This window comes from Panthera leo, chromosome E2, assembly GCF_018350215.1.
Source record: "Panthera leo isolate Ple1 chromosome E2, P.leo_Ple1_pat1.1, whole genome shotgun sequence".
In the NCBI taxonomy this organism is placed as follows: domain Eukaryota; kingdom Metazoa; phylum Chordata; class Mammalia; order Carnivora; family Felidae; genus Panthera; species Panthera leo.
The window spans coordinates 40,625,970-40,639,004 of record NC_056693.1 but is presented as its reverse complement, the minus strand read 5'-3'; the positions used below and the strand labels follow the sequence as shown (position 1 = coordinate 40,639,004).

Sequence of the window (13,035 nt, the reverse complement as noted above, 5' to 3'; positions counted from 1 at the left end):
GACTGGAGAAACAAAACAAAACAAAACAAAACAGAACAAAACACCATAGAATTTTTCTTCTCTCTGAGAAAGGCTGTACCCATCAGGCTGTCCACCTTAAAGTCAAATTGCTAAAAGTTAAACCTCTAAGATATGATGGTCAGGGGGTGTCACTAGTTTGACCTTGAGTGAGTTACCTTTCCAACCTTCAGTTTCTTCATCTCTAACCCCATAGAGCCGTGTGCTGATTAACTAAATAAAGCATGCAAAGTGTTTGGCACAGTGCTGAGCATGGAATAAGCACCCAGGAGTTGTGAGCCACCGCATCACAGGCTGCTACTAATCAGCTGTGTCCTTCTGGAGGCGAAGTTTCCACTGCAGACTGAATTGAGGTTGATTTTGGAGCTGTCCACTCCCAAATGGAAACTATGCTCCCCCTCAGGGAACATTTTTTCCATTCTTGGGGTAGGATTTTCAGCCTAAGCCCTACTCTCATGATTGCAGCCTGAATGCTCACTAACATCTCAGAATGTTAGAGCATATGACTTATTCTTTTATTCCCCATCAATAAAATGAGGGTAATAATAACCCTTACCTTTGTCAGCTGATGTGTAAAATGAGCTAATGTTGGTGAAAGCCCTTTGTAAATTACAAAGTGTGATAAAGTATGAATTATTATTGTGATTGCTCTATTCCAGGCAATTCATAAACAATGCAGAAAATTAAGGATGCATACTACTGACATTCAAAAAGCATTTATGCCTTTTTAAGTATATAGCTATAAACCATCAGCAGATGGGTTTGACAATACAGTCTTCAATCTGATTTAAATATTAGTAACCACCCACTGAGCGTGACTTTCTAGCAGGGACAACGCAGCAGATGCCAGCAGGCAGTGGGGCATAATGGTTAGTGGAGACAGCCCTGGTTCCACCCAGTGCATACCAGGAAGTGATGTACTTGGTGACTTTGCTCTGAGTTACCAAAGGTCTTCTGAACCTCACTTCACTTCCCTCTCTTGTAAAATAGAGGCAGTAATACCCACCTCACTGAGTTGTGGTGAAGGGTAAGTAAGGTGATGATCACAAAGCCCTGGATGTGTCACCTAGCACAGGGGACCTGGAGCCTCCTCATTGCAGCCCCCTTGCCCCTCTGATTGACAGATGTTCTCTCTTTTCCTTAAGTCCCTAACTGAAATGCTAATCAGGGTTCTAGCCCTTGTCCTCAGTTGGGCTCCCAGCAGCCTCACTGAGGTCACTGCCACCTCAGCTCAGCATCCCACCTCCCGGCAGCTAACTGGTCCTGCTCACCTTCAGGCTCCCAAGATCAGTTCCGGCATAGCCAGGTCTTGGCAGATTCAATGCCTTCTGTTGATAAATCTGTATTGTGGGTGGTGGGGTGGGGGGGTGGATGGAGTGGAAGGCAACCTGTTAAAGGCAGTGTAAGCGGCCTGAACTCCTGGTCATGTCCGTCCAATGGTGAGGGGCCTACCTGGAGTCCAAGGACCTGATGTTACCAGCCAACTCTATTTGGACAGTCCAGTTACAGTCAAGTCCACATTGTTTCACTGACAACCAAACAAATATAAAATTGACCTTAACACTATTAAGTTCTGGGGGCCAAGCTATTCATGCCGGTAATAGTAATAGGTAGTATTTATTGAGCATTTACTATATGCCACACACAGTGTCCAGCACATCACAAGAATTACTTATTTACCTACTTATTTCTAGAGAGCACAAGTGAGGGAGGGGCAGAGAAAGAGGGAGAATCCCAAGCAGGCTCTGTGTGGAGCCCTATGCAGGGCTCAAACTCATTAACCGCAACATTATGACCTGAGCTCAAATCAAGGGACAGATGCTTAACCAACTGAGCCATTCAGCGCCCCAAGAATTATCTTATTTAATCTTCACAACACGGCAAGGAGAGATGTGCTATACCAGTACCCCCATTTTTCATATGAGGCCATGAGACGAGGAAGAGTGGAGGTCAGCTTTAAATTCAGTGCTCTTGAAGGTGGCAGTGGGGACACTGCATGGGACAAATGCCCTGGAAGAAGGGGTGGCAAAGACGAACTGAGAAATCATCCAGTCCACTGGATGACTGCACTCTGCCCTTCCCCACCTGTGTTAGTGTCCTGGGGCTGCCATAGTAACAAAGTATCACAAGCGGGGTGGCTTAAACAACAGAAATTTATCGGATCACAGTTCTGGAGGCCAGAAGTCCAAAATCAAGGTGTTGGGCAGAGTTGACTTCTTCTGAGGGCTGTGAGAGAGACTCTCTGTCATAGATTCCTCCTAGCTTCTGGTATCCTCAGGCATTCCTTGGTTTATAAATGGTACCCCCCACCCCGTGTTCAAATTTCCCCTGTTTATAAGAACACCAATGATACTCGATTAGAGTCCACCTGAATGACTTCATTTTAACTTCATCATTTGCAAAAAAACATCTTTCTAAATAAGGTCACCTTCACAGCTGCTGGGGTCGGACTTCGACATCTTTTTGGGAGGCATCATTTGACCACAATTCCATCCAAGCTCTGCTTCTGCTGTGCTCAATATCATGCCACCTGCTGGAGATAAGGTGATGAACGGAACTTACATGATCCCCATTGTCATGGAGCACTGATGATGCAGTCCTGGAGAATTTCTGTCACTAGACCCTCTCGGTACTGCTGCTAAACCTCTTATCAGCAATTCCAAATGGCTCATCGAAGGGGACAAGTGAATGTAGCTTCGTCACTCTGAGAAAACCTAAAGACAGCATAATTGGAGACAAAAATTAATATTTGTTTAACTTTATTTGCATGCACACATCTCCAATTCATCCACTGCTTTGTGCGGTGACATGTGATTTCTTGAAGTCTGTAAGTGTTTTGTTGGACATGTCCCCCTAGTTTACTGGTGGGTGTCATCATAGGCCTCCCAGACCAAGTGCTGCAAACACTTGGTAGTTTTATGGTAGTGGGATGTACCACTTCTTAGATGGAAGAATGATTAGCCTTTGTTCTGTTTAATTAAGCCTCACTTAATGGGCAAACGTTTTCTTTAACAAGCTTGCTGTCACCTCTTCAGTTATTTAAGGCAGTTCACTTCACATCAGGGGGGAAAAAAGAGAGAAAGGAAAAAAAATTCTCATTTGCTCAAACTCGATTGGTCTAAGGAAAAATGTGGCTGTCTGGAAGGTGCCTAATTGCCTCTGTGATGGTGCACTTCTTCTCTATTTAGTCCTAGGCTTCTTATTGAAACGCTAATCAGGGTTAGGTCTCACCTCTTGATGAATGATTCTGTAAAAACTTGATATGCCTCAGCTTAGCTAGGAACGTCTTCGTGCAAGTGTAATGCCACTCCCACTGAATGGGGAGATAACTAATGCCCTTAATTTTGTAAAGATGGCTGTGATTTGGTACATACAGTGCAGATCAGGGGAAATCAGAATGAAATTAATTTCCTTCTTTGCAGAGGCACCACCTTGGTTATATCATGAGCCACTTTGCCTTGGCTGCTTTTGCTGGGGATTTAAAGAAGGCTTGGCACATGTACTTGGGCGTATTTCTTATAGCCAGGGTCAAGTTTAGGTTATCTCATTTCATCTGACACCAGAACTTGACTTAAGTTTTGTCTGATTTTGTTTCATTTGTCAAGTAGGAATAATTGTCCCTATGTCATAAGACTGTAAACAGTATCGTTCTAGATCAAAGGCTCACGTTATAGGAGCGTAGTGAGTATTTTTTCCTTTCTCTCTATTCCCTGCCCCTCCCCACCCCCCACCACCCCTTGAAGATGCGACACAGGGTGTTGTTTTGGATGTTCCCCCCCACCCCCCGCCCCAGCCAGCAGTCAGGCACCTATTCTAAATCTGAGTCGTAGGCTGCTTCTAAGTTCTAAGGTTTGACACTTCCTGATGGAAAATGAATAATGGAAGCATATACCCATTTAGTTTAACTGCAGGACCCCACAATTCTGGACATGTGGCTATTTCTGCATGACTTTCCAACTTTGCATGCTGCAGGACAGGTATAAATGCAAGCACTGGCCAAAGCACAAATGTTAGTATTATAATTGCTGTTGGTCATTAGTGTATGTGTGGTTTACCATCTGCCTACATTTCCTGCCCCACCCTTTCCTCTTTCTTGAGCAGCATTTGTGCTTTTACAGCCCCAGATTCCTATCATTATCTGAACACAGACTCTCATTTCACGTCTTAGATATTGGCTCCTGTTGTTCCCACTGCCTAGATTGCTTTTCCTACCCTTAAACATCTCATCCATTCCTATATATCACTTCAAGACTTCATTCAGGTTTATCAGGTAGATCCTCGCTGAGCAACCACATCATTGTACCGTTGTACCCTGGTTTATGGTACGTCTCCGCTCAGCTCTCTCACAACCAACGCCCCCATCAAAGCACGTTTCATGACATGTTTACCATTTTCTGGGCTGCCTTGCAGCCTGCCACCACCACCATTACACTCTCGGTGACTTGAGGACCATGGCAGCAACTCTTTGTTGACTGTCTCTGCTTAGCTCGGCTCCAGGTTCTCAGTGCATGCTCTGGGCATGTTTTATGCACGTATCTTTATCAATTTTTTGTGTGTATGTGAACAAACATCGATGAGTGCTGCATTCTTGAAAGTTGCCTACTAATCAGGCATGGTGTGTGCTCCTAATATAAATGATCCTGACTCTAAGACTGGGGTATTGGTTGTTTTCTGAGAACTAAAGTCAACTCAGAGGATGAAAGAGAACATTATTCCTAATTCCTCAATCAATTATCACTGTAGATAATCCTTTCATCCTTGGGCCTTTTACATTGTAGGTTACCTGTCAATATCCAAGGGTCTATTCTATCTTCTCTAGGGAAATCCAAGATCCTTCCTTGGTTTTCTCTGACCTCGGTTACACTGATGTTAAAGGTCCCAAACTGTCAACATTTCCCCAGATGTGATCTCTTCTGCCTAGTGGTGCTGCTTCCCTGAGGACTAGGCAACAGCATTATGAGTTTGCAAAGAAGATGCTTGGAGACAAAATGATTCTGGGATTTAGATAAAAATAACTTGAGGCTTGGAGATTGACTTGCCTAGTCCAGTTTTTTTTTGTTTTTTTTGTTTTTTTGTTTTTTTTAATAGATGAGTTTCCACTTTGTCAGACAAACATACAGGACTTCCAGTCAAATGTGAAAGTCAGATAAAAAACAAATTAATCGTTTTAATATCCAGTTAAATATGAAAGATAAAAAAACAAATAATCATTTTAAATCTGTCCCTCCAAATTGCATGGGATGTACTTTTTCTCAGAATAAATGTTTTTTTTTTTAATTCAAATTTCATTGGGTGTCCTGTATTTTTATTTGCTAGATCTGACACCCCTAGTTCCCCCAAAAGTAAATGACACGGCCATTATGATCTAATAGGCTTGACGTCATGGGAGTGGTAGGGTTTGAAACACACAGACTTTCTGAGTCTCAAATGAGTATTCAGTTCTAAGTCATACGATTAGGAATGTAAATTTTTCTACTTTAGCACAGAGTGCTTTTTGCAAGCTTGTGATGATTATTCCTAGAAATCCATCTCATCTCAGCAAAGCAAGAGTTGGTTTAACACAGGATACAACTCAAGAGAAATGAGCCGTATTAAGACAGCTTTAAGAGAACTTGTAATAATTTTGTCACTTTGGCACACCGGAAGCCTGGCTGCAAATCCCAGGTGAGTTCCCATTAAGGCTACGTCCTCTCTTTAAAAATGCAGAATTTTTTTGTTGTATAGGATATTGAGAAAAATGACAAAGGGATTGTTTTGAGGAGAACCAAGCCACACAATGGAATAAAGGCATACAATTTAAAGTATCCATTTAGCTAGCATACATCATTTCCACTTATCTTCAATATAAAATTTCAATTCCCCATGCTTATTAAAGAGAAATGATATAAAATTCTTTGGCCAGTTATGAGTGAAAGAATTGCCACTATTCTGCTATAATCTGAATCCCTCCTTTTTCTCATGATTTTCTTTTCTAAGATGGCTACACCGGAAAAAAAAATCACATGTTTATTACACTTTGCGTAAAAAAATGTATCTTTATATGCTCACATTTCTATCTCCGTGCCAGGTTTATGATTTGTAATTATTAGAAGACTTTGCTTCAACAAAATATGTCAACAAAATATCCTTTTGTTTTTTTCCTTATGACTTGAGGAACATTTTTTCTGGCTTATCATTTGGGTACCATTGGTATTTCAGTCTGAATTTTCCCAAAGTGATACCTCCATCCCCTCCTCATGTCAAAAAACCTATGTTCTGCTTACTTTATGCTAGCATCACTTTTCCTGATTTGAAAAGTCATTAGGTGGGTGATGGGTATTGACGACGGCACCTGTTGGGATGAGCACAAGGTGTTGTATGGAAACCAGTTTGACAATGAATTTCATATTTAAAAAAACAAAGATAATGCTGCTATAGAAAACTAAAAAAATATAAAAACAGGGAGGGGGCAAAACAGAAGAGACTAATAAATATGGAGAACAAACTCCATATTTGGAGTTTGGGATATGGGAGGGGTGGTGGGAGGTGGGATGGGCTAAATGGGTACGGGGCACTAAGGAATCTACTGAAATCATTGTTGCACTATGTGCTAACTAATTTGGATGTAAATTTAAAAAAATAAAAAATAAGACAAGTTAAAATAAAAAAATAAATAAAAAACAAAAAAAGAAAAGTCATTTCCTTTTTTGCGTGTGAAAAATAGTCACCTGGACACATCCATGTGTGCCACTTAAACTTTTGTTCCTCAGCAGCAAACCTTGATGTTTACCCAAACACTGAGGGTCGGGTATCTGTTGGAGCCCATGTGCACACTAGTAAAATACTGACATAAGAAAAGGATATAAATTATTTATCAACCAAAGGCTGGCTCAGTTCACTCTGAACAGGACAAAGCAGGATTCAGCAGCACCTTACAAAGACTCAGCCCTAAAGTCTGTTGGAATATCTCAGCTGCAGAGTGAGGAAGCGAAGGGAGGCGAGGTGTCAGCATGTGTGAGTGTCTTGGGGGGTGGGTAGCTTGAACAACTCTACTGCAGTAGAAACTACTAAGACCCCAGAGTCCTCAATCTGGGCTGGTACATAGAGGGTCCTTGTGGGGGAAGAGTGCAGTCAGTGCCAGAGATACACAGATATAGGCAGGAGGCAGCATCCTTTACTGTCTCCTCTGTCCAGGTACAAGCAGTAGGTAAAAATGCCAGAGGCAGGGCAGACCCCAGGGAGAAAAACCTGGCACGGCCTCAGCAATGCAGCTGGGCTTCTCAGCACAACAGTCATGGGGAGGACGAGACAGGGAGTTTCCTATGAAATGAGGCATAAGCCTGGCTTCAGGGGAGGGCTGAGGAGGAGGCCGTGGAGCCTTCCTCCCATTTCTACCAGGCAGAATTCTACCCATTTTCTATCCAGATCTAGGTCCTTGCTTCATGAAGTGGCCATGCCATTCTGAATATATCTTGACCTCTCCTGATGTTTATATTTATAGTGATTTTAAGGAGCTGATTTGATCTGGAGCTGTTAGTGATTTTCTGAGTGTGTACATTTGTCAAATCAGCGAGCTTTCAAGTTCTGAATCCCCCCACGACCTCTACCTTGTGAGTTCTGGGTGGACTTGGTTAGAATGCTGGACTTGAGATCTGAACATGTGTAGGTGTGGAAAAGATGGAGGAGTGGAACTAAGACCTTGGGGGTGCAGAGGGCCCATGCCTGGGACACCCAGTGCCATGATTAGATTAAGAACCAGAAACAGGCTATGAACCACGAGACCCAGATATATTTCTGTGACCTCGTGGGCAGACATCCTTGAGATGCAAGAGTGGGTATTTCCATCACAGATGTCTTGCCAGGAAGGCAGTAATTCCTTGATGGCATAGTTAATGACACAGAGCAATAGTTTGTTGTTCCTTATTGATCTGCTCCTTGGTTGATTGAGTCAAATGTGATCTAAAAGGACTTTTCCTTGGGGTTCCTGGTGTCTCAGTCAGTTAAGTGTCATCTGACTCTTGATTTCTGCTCAGGTCACGACGTTATGGTTTGTGAGATCAAGCCCTCGTCAGGCTCTGTGCTGACAGTGTGGAACCTGCTCGGAATTCTCTCTCTCCTTCTTTCTCTGCCCCACCTCTGCTTGTGCGCGCTCTCTCTCTCTCTCTCAAAATAAATGAACTTTAAAAGGGCTTTCTCTTACCGAGTGATTCTAGAGAGCCTTTTCTGCCTTACCAATGGTACCATGGATTGCAAATCTGCCCTTCCAGTAAAATGTTTTTGGAAAGAGGTACTTAGTCGATCAATGTAAGGTGCCTGAGAGCAATGGCAAAACTTATTCCTGGTTGCACGTGCATCTCCTAGGGAGACCTGGGGAAACAACCAGTTGGACTTTGTCACACTGGCGCTCTATGAACGGATTCAAGTTTTATATTATTTTGCTTGTTTATGCAATTTAATAAAGAACTGAAGCTAGTGTCACCTCCTTTCCTGTTGAAAACAGGATCGAAGGCATGGCTGAATCTCCTTTGCAGTGTGGGTATTGAATTAACCAGCGGTGTGAGCAGTGGTTGGATAACAGCCACTCTTCCTGTCAGAGAATAATTCCAGGCCTCACCTTCGTGCCCTCAGATGAAATATTGATGTGCGGGACTTGCCTCTACCACCATGTAACTCTTCCTTCCCTGAGCGACGTAGTCACTCTTTTTAACAACGATTAGCTCATGAGATCTCACAGAGCCACTTCATGTTGAGCTGGCTCCTTTGTTAGAAGATATTTATTGTCTGGCTGCCCTCCTACGGTTCCCTGCACCGCTTGCCTTTTAGTCATCATTAGCACCTCCTTTGGAGGCTGAGGCAGTGAAGGATGTAGAGCAAAATTTTGTTCTAATGTGGAAAACATTATGAAGGAGAGGTTTAAAAATCATGGTTCATTCATTCAAGGACTATTTGGAAGAGTGGAGCAGGCTGAAGAACCTCTGGGGGTGGGGCGATTCCTCTAAGGAAACATCGAAGGAGCTGGTGATGGTTGACCCTTGGGTGGAATATCCACTTTCTAAAACTCCTAGTAATGCATGCGTTTCTTGAGGGCAAAGAACATGTTTCACCAAATTCATAGCATTTAACTAGTGCAGAATCCTAGTCTCCACAAATATTTAATTGGTTGCCATGTGGAATGAAATTTAGCTGAATTCTGACCATGCCCAGGAATTTAAATTAAGACCTCCATAGGAGAATTACAGAGGAGTTCAACACAAAAGGTAGATAGGCAAGAGCTTTCGAACAGTCAAATTCCATTTTGGGTATTAATCAGTCACATGAACGAAAGTCAGTGCCCTGAAAGCAAAGTGCGCCAAGCCCTTGTTTCCTTATCTGGACAGTGAATGCCCTAACACAAAACTCCGGAGGATGCTGTGGAGAAAGAGGTAATCAAGAATGTATGTAAAGCAGGGCTCCTGGGTGGCTCAGTCAGTTAAGTGTCCAACTTTGGCTCAGGTCATGATCTCACAGTTTGTGAGTTCAGGCACCTCATCAGGCTCTGTGCTGGCAGCTCAGAGCTTGGAGCCTGCTTCGGATTCTGTGTCTCCCTCTCTCTCTGCCCCTCCCTTGCTTGTGCTCTGTCTTTCTCTTCCCCCACCCCCTCACCCCCCCACCCCGCCCCGACCCCGATCAAGCAGAGGCTGAATGGTGAATGAAGACTTTACTAGGATGGCCTCCTGGAACTTCTCCATCTGGGAAAGCCCATGACATCTCATGTGACAAGTACCTGACAGCTTTGTCCAGACTCCCCACGAGTGATCCATTTCCATCCACTATTGAGGATAATTGAAAGACCCATGGTCTCTTCAGAGGTCCTTCTGGCCTGTATCCCTATAGAGTCTAGGGCTCTCACATATTTTCATAGCTTTTCTTGTTGGAATCAGCCATCCCTTCTCTTGCCACCACACCCCCCAGCCCCCAGCTGAGAAGCTATACACAGGGGTCAGCGTCCCCACAAGTCAGCCTTACCGGGTCCTTTTGAGTCCAGTAGCAAACAAAAAGGGTGCCAGGTACATGAAAGGAATCCATATGCAGCATCTGACAGATTTTATATCTCTATCAGAGAAGAGTGCAATCACATCTCCTTCCTGTAACGGTAACAGGTCCTTGGCATTTGTTTATCTACAACCTACAAAGACAAAAAGCCAAAACTTTAAAGAGGACCTAAAGAAATGGAAGTTGCCACTCCTTCCAGCATTTCGTCATCCCCCTTCTCACCTAGGCAGTGGACATGATGCTTTTCCAAAGAGACTCTCTACCTATTATCTCATTCCAGCCTCGAATTAACTCGGAGGCCAGGGAGGTCAGACATCATTTGTCCTTTTCTTGTCATAAAAGAAACACACTCAGGGAGGTGAAGTGAGTTGTCAGCTGTCCGTGGCCTCACAGTTCCCTGAGCTGGGGCTCCCTAACCCAGGAGATCATGGGTGCTAAAGCAGGAATTGACTCGCCCATGCATGGGCTGAGACAGTGACTCTGCTAGGTGTCAAGATCTCAGAATAGGTTTCCATTCTTCCTTTCTTATTTTTTTTAAGGCAGCCAAACTGCTTTTCAAGGATCATCTTGCCGACTCTGGCTGTACTTCTGTTTTCTGTAGGGCAACAGACTGTCCCCACCCATTCGCAACCCCTTTCCTCTTAATTTCTTGGGGAATTCTGCTGGTCACCTTTGGAGAGCCATTGATCCTACCTAGTCTGTAACTTCACAGATAAGAAAACAGAGGTCTAGACCATTGGACATTGCACCATGAATTGGTGGCAGACCTTTGACTGCTTTCCTAGTACAGTGTTCTTGGTATAACTTCATTCAACAGACCCTTTATGGTTCGGATGAAGGTGTTTTAAAGCCTAAGGCCAGCACTCATTAATAGGACTTTTTTCAATGATAAAGATGACCACTGAGCACTGGAAATGGCGCTAGGCCATTGAGGGAGTAAATTTTTAATTTTATTTAATTTAAATTAATGTAAACTTAAAAAAGCCACATGTGTCTAGGTTGCCACCATATTGGATAGGGGAGCTGTAGAACAGTGGTTCTCACCTCAAATATACTCCAGAACCACCTGGGGAGCCTCAAAAATACCGACTCCTGATTTTCATGGATTTTGATTGGTGTTGAGTAAAGCCTGGTCAAGGGGATTTTTAAGACTCTCCAGTGAATTCTAATGAGCAATCAAGTTCTAGGGGCACTGATTTAAAGGTTAAGTTCCATAAAGTACAGAGGCCGGGTCAGGCGTACACATCACTGCTCAGGTGCAAGGAATTCAGTGACCCCAAATCTTAAAGAACCCTGTATATCTTGGGGAAGAGGAAGACATAACCGCGGCCAAAACTATCATAAGTGCCCTTATTGTTTGAAAGGACAGTGTAGTCCAAAGGAGTGGAAATGGTCACTCCTACCTGAGGAAGTTAGAAGAGGCAGTCTCTATGGTAATGATTCTGGTAATGAATTATAAATAAGATACATTTTTTTCCCAGAAATGCATTTGTAGCAATAGATGTTTCTGCCAGGCAAGTCAAAACTCAAGTCTGTAATTCACAATAGGATTAACCTGGGATTATGGAAAATCTAATTAAGTGAACCATATTATCTGAGACCCACAAAAGACACTTAACGTTGCCTTTGAAAGTCCTGCCTGTCTGAAAGTGTTAGGCATATGCTTCAGAAAATGCTCTGCACATGTACAAGGCACTTGACTGGTTTGCTGTATCCCATTACTTTTCTTTTATGCTTAACTTTTTAAAAAATCCCATTACTTTTGATAAATGACATTAATACATCTGAAAAGAAAGAATTGGGCTTCAAAGATTGGATTATTTCAAACTACAATGAGATCATTATGAGGCTATTGTTGGTGTCTGCTTTCTAAAAATAAGGGGGGAGAAAACCTTCTGTGGTATATGTAGAGATACCAAAAAAAAAAAAAAAACCAGTAAAAAATGTGGCAGAGTTTATTCTACCCTTAGCGTGATAGCATGGTTTGGGAAGGCACGTTAGAAAGAGACCTCCAGAACGCCCACCCGCACTCTGGTAAGAATCAAGCTTCTGATAATTGGAAGCAGCTTAACATTCTGCATTCTGCACTTCTGTTCCGAGGCTGATTACGCTGGACCCATGCGTGTGGACCACAGTGGATTGGGGTCACAGGCTGGATGTTGCAGAATTCTGAAGACTCTAGGCAGTGGTGATTTGAGGCACTCTCTCCCCTTGTTTTAGTAATTATTTCCAAAAAAAACCCACATCAAGCCCTTGTCAGTTATTAAGACCACCTTGGGATAATTCCTCCTCTTACTGTTTATACTCAAAAAAACAAAACAAAACAAAAAAAAAAAAACAAAAAAAAACCCAAAACCAGTCTTTGTGGAAAGTGTTTCCCTGCAGATTCCAGCGATAATATGCACACTGTTTTCCGTCTTCCTGTTCTCCACTGACAGTCCTTGAAGAGATCTCCTGGGTCCTTATTTATGAACGTCTTTACCCTTATAGAATGCAGACTGTTTGCTTCCAAGTAGTAGTTTGCATGGGAGGATGCTTTTAAGCTGGGTTTGGGGGAGGCAAGAGGGGAAGGTAGATGCTGAATAAATTATCTTCCACTCCATGCTTTCCCTTTTGGTTTTCCTCCACAGTGAGGACTTTAGGTTTTGTTCAGTTTGTTTTTGTTGTTGTTGTTTTGTTTTGTTTTTTTTGCACAAGTTGCCTGGTATTTCTGTATCTCCCTTTTCCTATTTTCCGACGAAGGAAGACTAAGAGTGGAAGGTCTAAGGGAGGTTTCCTCCAGCTCTGAGATTCTAGCATTGAACAATACAGCAGAATGCCCACACTGGAAACAAATGGTAACATTGTAATACCCACCCTTGGAAGAACTGGGAAACCTCACTACTCAGAAACTTCCTATGTAAACATCAGTCCCTAGGCTTCATAAGTTTAACACATTTAAAACCGAATGTATGCTCTTTTTCCCCAAACTGGCCCCTCCCCTAGTGAGGACAGGAGCAGCACCTC

At 43.0% G+C, this 13,035-nt stretch overlaps 1 protein-coding gene across 11 annotated transcripts in view; it reads left to right on the top strand.

The window, feature by feature from the left end:
* CDH11 (cadherin 11) overlaps nt 1-13,035 on the top strand; it is a 177,893-nt gene that overhangs the window by 81,595 nt on the left and 83,263 nt on the right. The window contains exon 1 of one of the 11 annotated variants that reach the window (XR_006197078.1): nt 5,411-5,682. The exons of the other annotated variants lie outside the window; for them this stretch is intronic. The gene's annotated coding sequence lies outside the window, so the exon portion shown is untranslated. Of the gene's footprint in view, nt 1-5,410; nt 5,683-13,035 lie in introns of those variants that run through there. 11 annotated transcript variants of the gene reach the window in all.